Raw genomic sequence first — 11,267 nt, 5'->3', positions numbered from 1 at the left:
GTGCATGCAGGTGTGAGTGTAGATGGAACGGGAGGGAGGTGGAGGAAGAGGAGGGGGAGACAGTGGAAATTGTGGATGTTGGTATGTCTGCATCTGATGGTATTTGTGTGAGTGCCTGTGGGATGATGTGTGGTGCTTGTGTTTGCCTGAACCACTCTTGTGTGTTGTCTTGTGTCCATGTTCGTCTGCATGTGTGCTTGGGATAGGTTGGGGTTAAGGAGAATGGGATTGGGAAGAGGAAGTTGGAGGGGGAGGGTGGAAACAGGGACAATGGCTGCCATCAGAGAGGAGTCCAGAGCCTGGATTGATGTCTGTTGGGCTGCCTAGCCAGTGTGAATGCCCTCCAGGAATGCATTAGACTGTTGCATCTGTGCGGCCAGCCCCTGGATGGCATTCACAATGGTTGACTGCCTTACAGGGATGGATCTCAGGAGGTCAATAGCCTCTTCACTCAGGGCAGCAGGGCTCAGAGGGGCAGGGCCTGAGGTGCCTGGGGCGAAGGAGATGCCCACCCTCATGGGTGAGCGGGCACGGGCAACTCACTGAGGGGCTGCTGGGAGGGCAGTGCTGATACAGGGTGGTGGCTGTAGCTGGGGTGGGCACAGAGGTGTCTGCCACCACCAAAGACTTTCCATCGGAGAAGGTATCTGTGTCCGAACTGTCCCCGCCATTCTCTGCCGTGGGGTTCTCCTTGCCCGCCGTCCCACTGGTGCCCTCACCGTCGGTGAACTCTGCCTCCTGGGTCCTGTGGGATACAGTTCCCTCTGTCGCCGGTGCATCTGCTCCTCCGCCAGATGATGCTAATGCACATAAGGACAGGATGATAAAACAAAAAATGGGGGGAGAGACAAAGGATACACTGGGTCAATGTCTGCACCAACACCACCGTTGGTGTACACACCACCCTCACACACAGGGAACAGCCCTAGGCACTATGCATTGCACTACCAGTTATAATGCTAGCCACCAAGGCATGGGAAGGACACACACCGCCAAATGCAGCACCCTTGGGACCCACACAGCCCTGACCAGTTGTGGATGCCTACAAGCTAGGTAGCAGGATTATCACTTCAGAACCCTGGCCAACATGGGACCTACTCTGCAATGTCAGGCATGGCCTAGAGGCACCCAGTGACACACATCCCTCACTCAGGTACCCCCGCTACCATGCATAAGTTATAATGATGGGCACTGTAGTCACCCCTTGTGGCTGCTGTGATGCCTTCAAGTGCCCATCCAGCTCCGGAAAGGCCACCGCCAGTATGCAGGCCATCAGGGGGGTCAGGGTTTGACGGGCACCCCTTCCTCGTTAGGAGGCTATCCCCAGCTGGGCCTCCACTGTCTACCGTGCCCAGCGTCTCAGGTGCTTCGACCATTTCCGACAGTGGGTGCTCCGCCTACTGTAGACCCCTAGGGTCCGCACCTCCTTGGCGATGGCACACCATATACCCTTCTTTTGACGGGCACTGACCTGCACAGAAATACACACAGGAAATGGTATCAGTCAGACCGTCCTGCCTGTTACACTTATGGCCCACCATACCCCTTCAAATCACCATTTACACACACATGACCCAGCACAGAAACTGTACGCCGCCCAGGTGACATCTAGCCACCCCTCCTACACGAAGCCTTCACACGCACCACTCCATGCATTCATGCCACATGCATTGTGCCTACAGTGTACTCACCTGTTGGTCTGGAGGCCCATACAGCAGTCCATATTGGGGTAGGACCCCATCCACTAATCGCTCCGGCTCCACCGAGGTGAAGACTGGGGCCCTTTTCCTAGTCTCACGGGCCATGGTAGCTTCCAGACACAGGTCACAGCAGCACATGCTGTGTAGGTCCTCTCCTGCCGAAGGTCAGGTAGCAAGTGAGTGATCAGATACAAAAAGGTGGTCACGTCCATGGCGGTGCATACCGTCACCGCTGGCATACATTACCATTGGCCACTGTACCCCATAGGGTCCAATGTTAACCAATGAGGAGTTGCGCGGTGGTTCCCGACCGCCTCCCGCAAGGGCGCACAACGTCAGTGGAATTACCTCACTTCCATCTGTTCCTCCGCACAATACAGTGGGACGCCATTTCAGGGGAGGGGGCAGGCCTCTGTAATAATGCTGTGTCACACGAGGTATTGGCACATACTGCATCAATTACACTGACTCATTGCATGTTCACAGAATGCAAACAACTGTTGTAGCTCCATTGTTCAAGTTGTGACCGGCTCCTCACTCTTTTGTCCATTAAATTACTAATTTGTGGATGAATGGGAGATGGAGACATACCCCTGTGCACAGACCACTGGTGGACAGGCACATTATCCTCACCTATAGACTTGACAGGGCCACAATCACAGAGCTGTGGCCCAGCTTGAGCCTGACCTGATATCTGCTATCCGTCACCCCACTGGGATCTACCCTCTTGTGCAAGTCCTATCTGTGCTCCATTTCTTGGCAACTGGTTCTTTCCAATTGACGGTGGGCTTGGCAGCAGGAATGTCACAGTCAATGTTCTCAATAGTGCTGACAAGACTGTTGTCTTCCCTGATTAAACACATGTGCAGCTACATTGTTTTCTTCCAGGTGGAAGATTTGGCCACAGTGAAGGCTGACTTCTATGCAATGGGACGTATCCCCAACATAATTGGGGCAATTGATGGAACTCATATTGCATTTGCCCCCTCCCTGGAAAAATGAACAGGTGTTCAGAAATTGTAAGAGTTTCCACTCTATGAATATAAAGATGGTATGCTTGGCAGACCAGTACATCTCCTATGTCAATGCTAAGTATCCAGGGTCAGTGCATGATGCCTTTGCCATGAGGAATAGCAGCATCCCAAATGTGATGGGCCAACTACAGAGGCACCGGGCTTGGCTAATAGGTCAGCCCTGGTTCCCACCTACTAGATGTTGGTGTATGGGTATGGTGTGGGCCATATAGGATAGTGTGTGGCTAAATGTTGTCCCTCGATGTTTGCAGGTGACTCTGGTTACCTCAACCTCTCATGGCTGCTGACCCCTATGATGAATGCCAGGACAAGGGCTAAAGAACATTAGAATGAGGCGCATGGATGAACCAGAAGGATAATTGAAAGGACCTGTGGCCTCCTGAAGACCAGGTTCCGGTGACTCCATCTGACAGGTGGATCCCTGTACTACTCACACAAGAAGGTCTGCCAGACAATCGTGGCATGCTGCATGTTGCACAACCTTGCCTTGAGACGCCATGTGCCTTTTCTGCAGGATGAGGAGGCTGGAGATGCCCGTGTGGCAGCAGTGGACCCTGTGGACAGTGAGGATGAGGAGGCAGAGGATGAGGACAACAGAACAGCAGTGATACAACAATACTTCCAATGACACACAGGTAAGACAGTGTTACTTCACATTCATTGTCATTGTTTAGATTATCTCTGGCACTGGCATGCTGTTATTTCCCACTTCAATGCCCACTCACTGTACCCTTTGGCAATTCACTTTGCAGATGTTGGTGCCCCACTATCACTCCTATTGTGATCACTGCAGCCAACTACAGGTCTTTCCTATGTGAACATTACTGTACAGTTGAATTGCAATGTTTTAACCTGGTCAAACAAATGCATACTTTAAAAAATTGACATTCCCCATACTTGTATTTTTTCAAAGGGTGTTTATTGAAGTGCTAAGAAGAAGAGGGGCAAGTGCATTGGGATGGGGTGATGATGGAGGAAAGTCCAGGGTATTGTTCCAGTCTATTTGGTGCACAGGTGCATAGTCAAAGGGGACATATGAAGCAGAGCAATGGCAGTTCAAGGTGGACTGGGTGACAGAGTGGGACACAAGGGTGACAATCAGGAGAGTCTCATTTCCTGTAGGGGGTCTTGGTAATAGTCTCTGGCTTCTGTCTGGATAACAGGGAACATGGGGTGGTTCACCTTCTGCACAGGGAGGGGTGCTAGTGGCCTGTTGGTCCTGTGGCAGGGCCTCTTGTCCACTAGCGGCAGCGGAGGTGGAAGGCAGTTCAGATGTCTAGCTAGTGGCAAGGGCCCGCTGGTGTGAGACCGCCTCCCTCATAATGTTGGGCATGTCTGCCACCACCGCTGCAATGGAGACAAGGGTGGTGTTGATGTCCTGCAGTTCCTCCCTGACCCCCTGATACTGTCCCTCCTGCAGCCGCCTGTTCTCCTGCACGTTGTTCAGGATCTGGCCCAGCGTATCCTGGAAATGTTGGTAGGTTTCCATGATCTCTGCAAGTGCCTCCTGGAGAGTCGGTCCCCTGGGCCTGTCCTGCCCCTGGCTCACAGCAGTCCTCTCAGTTTCCCTGTTGTCCGGTGCCTCTATCCCCTGAACCATGTGCCCACTGCCACTGACCCCAGGTCCCTGATTGCCTTTGGTATGAGGTGTGCCCTGGTGTCCCTGTAGTGGTAGACACAGTGCTGATTGACGTGTCCTGGGGACAGAGGTATGGGAATGCTGGGAGGGTGCCGTGGTGGTGTTTCCAGGTGGGGGAGGCTCTGTGGTGGTATGTGACTGTGCTTGGGTGACCGACTGTCCAGAGGTCCCTGATGGGCCAGGTTGGTCATCCAGATCCAGGCGACCAGAGTTGCTGTCATCACTGTGGGCCTTTTCACTTGGGGGACTGGATAGTGCTGGCACCTCTTCTCCGCTGACATTGGCTGGGATACCTTTGGGGATGTAAACATATTGTGCATCGGTGGGTTGCCCTATTTGTTTGTATTTGCTTTGGCAGCTTTCACTTGTGTACGTTAGTGTATGGTGGGATGATTAGTTCTCTCTACTCTGTATGCTTTAGTGATAGGTGTCCATGCAGGTCTGTGAGTGGTGTCCATACATTGTGAGATGTGATGGTGGGGGGTGGGGGAGGTGATGGAGTGATGGGAGTGAGGATGGGGGTATGTGATGGCATGCAGGTAGGGGGGTAATAGTAGTAGAGAGTTGACTTTAACAGAGTCCAGTCCTCCTGCTACTCCGGCTAGGCCCTCAGGATTCATAATTGCCAAGACTTGCTCCTCCCATGTTGTTAGCTGATAACTGTGTACCAAGTGCACCCCTTTAACACTTCACCCTGTGGGTTTTAAGGTGAGCAATCAAATGCTTCCTCAAAGAGAAGTGTGGTAAAAAAAACCTCAGAACTGATCAAATCACACAAGATCACTCGATAACATATTCTCTAGCTAGTGTTTTGACTTTAGCAAGCAAAATAATGTATTCTCCCTCTATGCAATACTACACAAAGGGATCCTGCAAGATAAACAAGCTCATTAGCTATGGTTCCAATGAGTGTAAAGAGAGTCTAAAGGTTATGGGGAATCTAAACAGCAGCTGTCTCGATGAGAAGTAATGAGTGACTTGCTTTCTGGTCAGTGGCATGGAAGTCAGTGTTTGAGTGCTTCCATGGTTACACTGGCTTCTGAAATAGTCTGGTTCAAGTTCAGTGTTTCCCCAACCTGGCCACCACTAGTTTACCTGGACATGTTGCAGTAGAGCTTCAGTATGGAACCGCCATTGTTGAGTGAGGGCTGACTACTGCTTCACCCATGCACCACCTTCTCCTGGTGGCTTCCAGTGTGTGCATATAGATCTTAATTGGGCTAGTGAGTGGTTGTGTTTTTTTTTGTGTCAGCATCTCATTCCCCCCGCCCCTACATCCTTGGAGAGAAATGAGACAGGAGTTTGTTCCAAGAATACAAATGTCCATAGGGCTTATGTTGTGGCATCCCTAGAGGAAGTTAATGGGTGAAAGGTCATTGGGTGCATTTTGTTAGCACTGTTAGACCAGTTCAATCTATAGCAACATTTATAGACTTACAGTTTTCAGTCCAACACAATTTAAAAACAAAACACACCTGAGACAGCCGGACTATGAGTTGACCCTTATGATCTAGGCTTCACGCAGTCCATGCTGGTAACTTCACTAATCTCTTCCAGGACAGGGGTCATGGCCAAAAAAACCTCAAAGGCCTGTTAGGAAGATAGGAGTGATTAGTTAAATGTACCAACAAGCAGGGGCTCACTACAGTCTACTTGCAGTGCTGCTGTCCCTCTTTGTACACAATTGGTTATAGCTTCAGTTGCCAGGTTCAGTCTGCCTCTCTAAGTTGTGTTTCCAACAGTGTGCTAAAGCTGGGCTTTTTCTCTGGTTAGACTCATCCTGCAGAGATACTACCAAGACTCCTCTCAGCAGACCCATAGCGGTTCCAGAAGATTGTTTTAGACTTTTTCTGGTGATGTTCCCTCACTACAACTGTTCCAGCCCTGAAATGTATAAGATTTTCTTGAGGGTGTCACCTATATGGATCAGTGAGAAGCCCTGATCGATTGATCTGGAGGGTTAGATCTTCTCTTAAACTAGTCTTGTAGTCAGAGTTTGTGTATTCCATGGGTGTAGCCATTGGACTGGATCAGTGCAGTGCTCCTACTTTGTGTATTCATTCTTGGACGGGTCAGCCACACTCTCTGTTGTGAGGTGATCATGAGGGGGTGAGTTTTCACTGTTAAAAACTAAAATACTAACACATTGGGGAAGGAAGCCCTCACAGCTCACACCTATGTATCTTTTGGGAGCAGCAACAGTGGAAGAACAACAGGGCAGTCTCTATCAAAGGGTTAACATTGCACTTCTATTAGGATCATGGTGTTCAGACTCCACCAGTCTAGTGGGGATAACACTGGAAAGAACAAAAGGGCAGGACAGAGCAAAAGGCTGCTTCTGTACATCACGAGAGACTGTTGTATACATCCCACACCTTAGACTCTGACTCATCATAAAGGTGTCAGTAATGCTATCAATACACAATGCTATTCTAGCAAGCTACGTTCAACCTATTTAATGCAGCATATTTTTAGTGGATATTCAAGATAAATTCAGTGAGTTCAAGGCCAACCATAACCTTCTGTCTTGGTTCACCATATCTTTCACATGAGATCTACATATGTATGGACCATCCTTTTAGACTGGGCAGAACCTCTTCTTCGGGAAGGCCAGTGGGTCACTCACCCTTCCACAGACAACCAGAAAAAAACTGCCTGTCCTAAATTTATCAATGAACAAACTGCCACCATTGCCTTTCTCATATAATGTCGCAAGCTGACAGTATTATGGCACATCTCTGAAAGCCATAGGGTCCTCTCTGGGTATCAGTGTCATAACAAAAGAAGTCTCAGCGTACATGCATAGTAGTCATGTGTTAAGTTCAAAAAGGTCAAAAACGTGGGGGGAGTTTGGCCACCATGGCAGATGGCTACCTGATTTTGGTGATTGGCTGCGGTGGGAAGACCAGAGGAGGAAAAGCATCTGTTCCCAGTGGTCACTAACCACCGTCATGCCAGAGTGGCACATTGACCCAATGAAGATGACCCGGAGACGATCATGAGCCCTTCCGCTGAGCTCCCATGCCCAGGAGCAACACCGAAGTGGTCTGCTCTGGCCTCGATTGGCCACATTCAGTAGCTGGCAGGGCCTGAAGGGCCACTCGGTGTGGTGACCTCATACAGCACACCTCCTGCTGCCCACTGCCATGGCTAGAGCCCTGTGGCTGTGCCAAAAGGCCTGGGGGCACTTGCAGCGTACCGTAGCCGAGCCACAAGGTGCAGCCTCCTAGTCCAGAACGCCTGCTGCTGCCCACTGCGATTGCTGGAACCCCACAGCCATTCCGATGGCCCTAAGGACATCTATGATGTGCTCTGCCCTGCCTGCCCCAGGGATCGGAGCACAAGCGGGAAGGCAATCCTCTTACTTTGGGGGCGTGAGCTGCCTGGGGCTGAGATATGCAACCTCCTTGGACCTTGCTGGACCCCACGGCCATTCCAACAGGCCTGGGGGCACTCACAGCATACTCTGCCTGAGCCACCAGGTGTGGGGACCTCAGCCAGTATACCTCCTGCCACCTGATAACATCGCTTGAACCCTGTGGCCATTCCAACCAACCTAGGGCATCTCCTGTGTACTCTGCCCTGCCAGTCCCAAGCACCGGAGCACCAGTGGACAGGTGGTCTTTTAACTGCAGGGCATGGGCCTCTTGGAGGGCTGAGATGCACAGCCTCCCCTGACCTACAGGCATCGCACCACTGGTGATGTGCTTGGGCAGATCCTGAACATGCTGGAAGGGTTTGACATAAACAGCCTAAGGCACACTGCCTTCCCTACATGGATGCCTGACCTGGGTAGCACAAAACTTCTCTTGCTGCACTGACTATATGAAGCCTGCTTTTCCTCACAAGCTACAGGGTGCCAGCAGTGACCTGTAACCATCCATGATTCCTCAGAGGGGGGCTCGCCTTGCTACACCCTGTCCAGCCTCGCCTGCAGTTAGTACAGAGTCTGGAGGTGGCCACCTTGTCCACAGGGAGCCTCAGCCTCCATGTGCCACCAGTAGCTGGTAGAGACATGCTAGACACACCTCCACTGCTTTCGGCATAACAGAGTCTGGGGCTCATCATGCAGACTCCTGGGCTACCCCTTTACAGAAACCTTGCAAGGGCTTTCTTTGATTGAGGACTTTTGTAGGAAAGCCTACCAGGCCCACATGCCCTCAAGACTCTGGCATTGCCCTACAGGAGGAGGGCCACACATGGATGAATACCAGGCTGTTGGCACCCGAGCCCCACCTATGCATTCTCAGGAGACACTGCATTGAAGGGAAGTCATCCTCAGGGTCCATGTGATACCCCAATTTGGAGCCCCCTGTTGCTTAGTTCTAACACACTGGGAGCACCCCTCCAGAACTGACCACCTCCCAGTTGCTTGAGAACCAAGTGGCTGCCCCTTCCATGTCACCCCTAGCCAGATTATGGGGCCACGCTTGGACTGTCCTCTGACATTCGACCCCTGCTGGATCCTACCACATCAACAATGGCCTCTGGGAAACTGACATGACAGCTCCTATTCATGGAAGTGGGCTCCCAACCCAAATCACCGCCCCACTCCCATCAAGCCCCTCAGGAGCCACGATGGACATCTTACTCAAGTTAACTACAGCAGTTGGTCACCAGTTGAAGGCCATGGACGTAAAGATAACTGATATGATGGTGAGACAAAGTTGATCCATGTGGAGATCTCCGGATTCCATGACAAAGTGGAGGGTCTGGACCACTGCTTGACCTCTCTCAAAGGCAGAGTACAGCTCCTTTTGACATAGACCAGAAACTACAGGCCCTATGTGATAGGATCATCAGCCTCGAGGACCATAGCCGCAGGGACAATGTCCACTTCTTTGGAGTCCCGGGGAAAGTTGGGGCCACTGATGTCAGGGGCTTCCTTCATTACTTCCTATCCACCCTTACTAGGATCACATTCTTACCCACCACTGGAAATGCAGAGGGCGCACAGACCATTGGCATCGGGGGAGCAAGACCCATCATAGCCTGCCTCCATAAACATGAAAAAGCACAGCAGAACCTAACAGCAGCGCAGCTACATGGGCCCAATGATTTCAAAGTTCAGAAGATCCAAATCGCTGCTGATTTCTCCAGTGAAATGAGCAACAGGCACAGGGCCTTTCTTGCTGTTCGTCAGCAGCGCCACAAATGAGGCATCAAGTTCCACTCTTTCTCTCCTCTGTTCCACATGTTTCCTCCTTTCTCTCTTTCTCTTCTCTCTTCATTCTGGCTTACTGCCTCTCTCTCCTTCTCCTCCCTCTCCTCATGACTTCTTTTCTCCTCAGCTGTCCAGAGGAAACTCCCACCACCACTTCACCGCACCTGTTCTTGATGGGCTGCACTTAAGGGACCAGACAGGCTTCACTGTCCAGCCCACGCTCCCCCCACAAGTATGCATTGCCCTTCCCACATGGGCTGAACCCCCAATGGCATCACAATCCGCCCTCAAAGTAATCTCTTGGAATGTTTATGGCTTTATGCATTATATCAAACACAAGAAAGTACTTGTGTACCTCAATTCAAAGCTTTCAACATAGTCCTCCTCCAGGAAATGTATCTCATTGATGTGGAGGCTGAAAAGCTACGGCGAGATTGGATGTAAAAGGAGATCCACAGTTGCTGCTCCCTGAGGGTGGCGGGTAATCCAATGACCCTCTGGAAATGGGGAGTAGTCATCCTGATCCACAGAACCCTGCCCCACACCGTGCTCCAATCCTGAGTTGACCCCGAGGGCCAAAATGCGTTTTCCTAACTGAAAAAAACGGGTACCATGGCCCTCATTACAACTTAGCTGTGGGCGCCAGTATACCGCCAGTGCTGGCCCAGCGGAAAAGTCACATCAACATTGCAGCTGGCTCGAAATGGAGCCAGCGGCAATGTTGATGTGCAGCGGTTGCAGTAGCACCCATCATGCATTTCACTGCCCGAACTTCAGGCAATGAAATGCGTGATGGGGCTGTCCCTGGGGGCCCCTGCACTGCCCATGCCAAGTGCATGGGCAGTGCAGGGGCCCCATAGCGGCACCCGAGTCCCCCTTACGACCAACCTTTCCATGGCAGTGTTTACCACCATGGTCAGGCTGGCGGTCGGGGACTCATAATCCCCAGGGCAGCAGTGCTTGCACCACTGCCCAGGGGATTATGACTACCAGGCAGGGTCGTAATGAGGCCCTATGTGTTGTCTCTATCTACACGCCAAAGGGTACAGAGCGTCCTTGCTTCCTCTAGCTCATCCGGGTCCTGAAACCTGGCCTGGGATGTGATTCTGGACCATTTGGACCCTTTTAAAGTGGCAAATAATGTAGACCAGTCCTCCTGGGGGACATTAAAGCAGTATTGTTCAATCACACAAAGGTGGAGAGAAAGTGGAGGGTAGAGAGCAGTCACATCACCCCATCCATATTAGAGTAAACACAATCAAGTATGACTGCTCCAACAGAGGAACCCTGATTCTGGTTTTCTCAACACCAGATCCACCTTTTGAAGATCGGTTGTGCTTTTTTCTGGTCGTGGGGGAGGAGGGTGCGCTGATATGGGCCCGACCCGGCCAGTTTGGAGGCCCTCGTACCTCAATGTAACCCACTATATACACACCGTGGGCAAAGAACGACTCAAAGCCCATGTCAAGACCCATTGGAAGCAAAACCAAGGCTTGGTCACCTCACCTCTAATCCTGTGGGTAGCCGCGAAGGCCACTATTAGGCGCCAGATGATGAGGGATGCAGCCCCGTCTGACAGACAATGGGAGAAGTAGCAGATGGCCCTAGAAGTGGACATAGCCCTCCTCATATGTGCCTATACAGCCCACCCCTCAGCTGCTTCTAGGTGCCTGGAAAAGGCACACATGGACCTCAACATTCTCTGCACCTCCAGGGCCGAATATGTGCTC

Source organism: Pleurodeles waltl, chromosome 4_2 (assembly GCF_031143425.1).
Source record: "Pleurodeles waltl isolate 20211129_DDA chromosome 4_2, aPleWal1.hap1.20221129, whole genome shotgun sequence".
Lineage (NCBI taxonomy): Eukaryota > Metazoa > Chordata > Amphibia > Caudata > Salamandridae > Pleurodeles > Pleurodeles waltl.
This window is presented reverse-complemented; position numbering follows the sequence as displayed.